General features: G+C 38.1%; 1 long non-coding RNA gene across 2 annotated transcripts in view; it reads left to right on the forward strand.

The window, feature by feature from the left end:
• Window positions 1–4,071: 4,071 nt before the first annotated feature.
• Window positions 4,072–5,000, forward strand: part of LOC135109964 (uncharacterized) — a 4,967-nt gene continuing 4,038 nt past the window's right edge. The window contains exon 1 of one of the 2 annotated variants that reach the window (XR_010272977.1): window positions 4,072–4,783. This is a non-coding gene — a long non-coding RNA (uncharacterized LOC135109964). The remainder of the gene's footprint in view (window positions 4,784–5,000) is intronic. The other variant, XR_010272978.1, reaches the window with a different exon arrangement.

The raw sequence follows: 5,000 nt of genomic DNA on the forward strand, positions 1-5,000 counted from the left end.
GAGAGAGAGAGAGAGAGAGAGAGAGAGAGAGAGAGAGAGAGAGAGAGAGAGAGAGAGAGAGAGAGAGAAACGACGAGAAAAAAAAACAATCAAGAAAAAAAAATAGCCTAACTGTTTACGTTTGGTTAGGTTAGGTAAGGTCAAGCTGAACTTATGAGACCAGCTTGACGTGACAAGATACATTTAAAATTACGATTAATTGACGAGGGTGAACTGTACCGTTAATAACAGACAAAGGACGTAATAATTCAGTTTAAAAGGTCAAATTAATATCTCTTAATTACAGAAGTTTGCTAATTACTCTCTCTCTCTCTCTCTCTCTCTCTCTCTCTCTCTCTCTCTCTCTCTCTCTCTCTCGGTGTTTACAAGAAATCAGCTGTTTTTGTTACAGGGCAAGGCAAAAAGCTTAAACGCACCATAACATTGAATTTTTTTATTATTATTATTATTTTAAGAGGTTTTGCTTGCAGATTGAATAATAATTAGTGGAGAGAAGGATATATTGATTTGGCAATGTGAAGTGGTCGCGAGCAGTGGTTATATAAGTGAATATTACTGTGTTAAAGTGATTACAACAAATTTTGCGTTACCCTGTACAGATGACGATGTCCCTTGGAGTTTCAAATCTTGGCTGAAACTCGTATTTGCGGATTTTCTTTGAATGATAAACCGCTTGTAGATGAATCATGAGCACCACTGCCTGATGTGAGACTGGAGAAAGTATCAGGAATATTATTAATTTCAGTTGATCAAGCATATTATAAATCTTGCCACTGGATCATGTCGGCTAGGCTAGGCTAGGCTACCCTAGACGTGCCTTCTCAATTTTTAAAGTAACCTGATAGATTTTCACGTTTCTTTTAATAGTGTACACAGGGGAATAACTGACGCGTCTACACTATTAAATTCAGTGAAAAATATTCACTATTAACTTTATTACAAGTAGAAATATATACAGCCTTTCCCTTCCTTCCATCTAGCTACCCTCACGATCGCCCTGAACATCACCGCACACATTAATACACATTTCTTGATGATTTTGTTTACTATGATAATTCTGAAGGCATGTATGGATACGTCAACTCTTTCTTTACGTCCACCTGGAAGGAGAATGCAAAAGCTCAACAAATAAGTGAGAAATAGCGTAAAATTCAGTAACTTTTTCTCCGCTCAGGCAACCATGGTGGGCGAAAATAAGATTCAACACAATTTTTTTTTCTCTCTCTCTCTCTCTCTCTCTCTCTCTCTCTCTCTCTCTCTCTCTCTCTCTCTCTCTCCTGGATTACTGTAGTTGCTTTTAAAGGTTGCTGAGACGTGACGCAATATTTCCAGTCTTCCAGATAATGTACCTCTGGAATCTTGAAAGCACCCTTGAAAATGCGTAAAGATTCTCCCTTAAATTTGTTGATGGAGTCTTGAAACCACCCTGGAAAAAGAGAGAGAGAGAGAGAGAGAGAGAGAGAGAGAGAGAGAGAGAGAGAGAGAGAGAGAGAGAGAGAGAGAGAGAGAGAGAGAGAGAGAGAGAGAGGCTGTACATAAGCACCCTGGAAAATGAGAGAGAGAGAGAGAGAGAGAGAGAGAGAGAGAGAGAGAGAGAGAGAGAGAGAGAGAGAGAGAGAGAGAGAGAGAGAGAGAGACTGTACATAAACAATTATATCTTTCCACACACACACACACACACACACACACACGTACGTTTCCCTAAGGGCATTCCATCAGTGTGACGTAATGGGATTAACTTAACTCATCCCCAAAACTCCCACAAACTGACTAACTTCTTCCTCTTCTTTATCATCTAGTACGTAGTTCCCCTGTGACACAAGTTAGGGAGGTGAAGAGAGAGAGAGAGGTGAGATGAAGTGAGAATATTCCTATGTATTTTCTGTCATAACATCTCATATCACCTGTTGTCTCCCCTGAACCTCTAAAAATATCAACATTTAGACAAGTTAGGGAGGTGAAGAGAGAGAGAGAGGTGAGATGAAGTGACATTATTCCTGTCTCTCTCGCAGCTTAAACTTTCAAAAATATTTATAATGAGAAATGTAGACAAGTTAGAGAGATGTAGAGAGAGAGAGGTGAGGTGAAATGAGATTATTGTTTTCTTTCTTGCCTAACACCTTTCTCTCTCTCCTTCTCTTGGCCTCTGCCTCCTCAAAAACAGCCTATATTAATGAACTGGTGATGGTACAGGCCTATAATACCTTGTAACAACATTTCATCATAAAATCTGCCAATGCTGGTTGAATTATAATCAGTCATTCCTCATGCTAACCTTATTATTATTATTATTATTATTATTATTATTATTATTATCATGTGATGCAGAATATCATGGTGTTTTGGTTGCAAGAGTCCACGTAAATATAGATTGAGCCATCGTATTCATGTTTTTCATTGTGTGGTGTTGTAAATATACTTTATCTGTAAATAAAAAATGTATCCTATGACATTTGTTTATTTTATTATATGTGTGTTAGGTTAGGTTAGCATAGTCTATATACAAGCTCTTGGCAGTGCATATATATCACAGACACATTGTTAGTAAATCAATTTGAAGTAGAACCAATTGTTGTGTGTGTGTTAGGTTAGCCAATCACACCCTTATCTTTGAAATATTCCTTTGTATATGCTTATGTACCACAGCCAGATACACACTGATTAGGGAGGTGGACAGAATAGTGGTGAAAGACTGAATATACTGCTTGACTCTTGCATTGGGGAGGTGGACAGAATAGTGGTGAAACACTGAATATACTGCTTGACTCTTGCATTGGGGAGGTGGACAGAATAGTGGTGAAACAGTGAATATACTGGTTGACTCTTGCATTGGGGAGGTGGACAGAATAGTGGTGAAAGAGTGAAGATATTGGTTAACTCGTTTTCTATGATTTTATTGGAGTTTTCATTAATTTATGGTTTAATTGTGAGTGATAGGCTAACCCTTTCACTCTTTCAGTCTTCAGTATCATTATAAACAGTCTACTGTGTCTTTCATAACTTCTAATTAATTTTAAGGTTTGCTTATAAACTCAGTCCTCTCGTTTTCTATGCTTTTATTCGAGTTTCCGTCAATTTAAAGGTTTAATTATAAGTGATAGGCTATTTGGCGCGGGGAACCGACTCCCTCTCTCTCTCTCTCTCTTAACACCTCACAGTGCTTCAAGTGACATATTTTCATTTCTATTCGCTTATAAAGTCAATGTACCCTCGCATTTCCTGCCATATAATTAAAGTATCCGGTTGTACCCCATGGTGAGGGTCCGCTTGTTTCCACCTCCTTCACCGAGGGAGGGAGGCAGACTGCTCCAGGCGTTTTGGGATTTTTTTTTATTTATTTATTATTTTTTATTGTCTTCCTCAGTGTACCTGGGAAACACCGTGCAGTGCGGATGTGTGTGTGTCCTCTTTTCATTTAAACACCAGGGAACGGGACCACAGAGGCACAGGAGGTCAATTAAGGTGAGTTTAGTAGTGACAGGTAGCAGAGGTCTGGCTTCAACCTACGACACTACCTGGAAAACACTGGAAATACCTGGAAAATACTTGATACTTAATAGCAAAAGGGGAGAAGAGAAGAGAAAATAATGCTATTTATCATGGAATAGAGGCGGACACACACACACACACACACACACACACACACACATACGCATACATATATATATACACACACACACACACACACATAGACACAAACACACACACATACGCATACACACAGCTGAAATTAATCCAGAAAATAGAGAAATAACCTTCATAACAACCACAAATAATAAGGAAAGAGAGATAGCCAACCTTATTTTCATCTGAGCCCCCTCCCAGCACTCCCGCGGCCGCCATGATGGATTGCCAGAGTCTACCCCAGGTTCCAATATTTTTTCTATTTTCTTAACTTATATATTTAGGCTTTTTAACTAAGATTTTATGGTTTGTAAAAATATTTGGTGGTGTTTTGAGTGTTTTGCGTGCGAGTGTTAAGGGAAACATGTCGATTATGAGGTTGTTTCAGCGTAAATAAGTGTTGCTGTTTGCCGTTAAATTTTTCATACCGCCAAACATGATTTTTTATTTCAGCCGCTAGGCAAGATTTTATGGGCTCAAAAAATCGTTTATTGTCTTTTAAATATGTTATGATGCTTTTGAGTGAAATACGTGGACTTTTAGAGGGGTTTTAGACCCGTTGAACACTCAAAAAGTCGACATTTATAAATTATTTATTTATTTATTTCAGCTTCCGGTTAACTTCTGATTGTTTGTAAAAATAGTTTCGATTTTTTAAAGTGTATTGTGTTCGTGAGAAATGAGATTTGTGGATTTTGGAATGTATTTTTTTATCGTGTTTGTTCGAACACTTTTTCATATAGTTATTTAAATATAGCTTTATTATTACTGAAGCTTGGAATATTTTTATATGTCCAGAATTAATTTAAAATTATGCCCTTTCATAATATGTAAAGCATTCCGGCCTAGCTCCATTTTTGCGAGGGGTCATTTTCAAAATCATTTGCGTAACGTAAATATGGCGGACGTGACGTCATCAGCCGCCTTCATCCGGGGACCGAGACCCTGGACCTTCCCTCCTCCCAGTGCCCTTCCATTAGTATTTAGTGTTATTTCCTATATTTTCCAGCTGTTTTCATGCATAGAGAAGAATAGAAAGAGGAGGAAAGAAGGAGAAATGAAGAAGGAGGAGGAAGAAGAGGGAAGGGAAGGAGGAAGAGGAGAAGGAAAAGAAGAAATATTAAGAAAAGATTTTCACTGAATTTCCAGCGTTTTAAAGGTAAGCAAACGTAGTAGTAGTAGCAGTAGTAGTAGTAGTGGTGGTGGTGGTGGTGGTGGTGATGTGGCAGCCTTGTAATATAAGATGAAGTGTTTTGAGTTAAATACGCAATTTTTTTCTAGGCATTTTGGAATAGAAGTGAGAGTTTTTGGTGTTTTGAAAGGGAATAGTCGTGCTTTCAGTGTTTTTTTTAAGTGAATTCACCGTTTCTGTGGTG

The sequence above is a fragment of the Scylla paramamosain genome, chromosome 19 (assembly GCF_035594125.1).
Source record: "Scylla paramamosain isolate STU-SP2022 chromosome 19, ASM3559412v1, whole genome shotgun sequence".
Taxonomy (NCBI): Eukaryota; Metazoa; Arthropoda; class Malacostraca; order Decapoda; family Portunidae; genus Scylla; species Scylla paramamosain.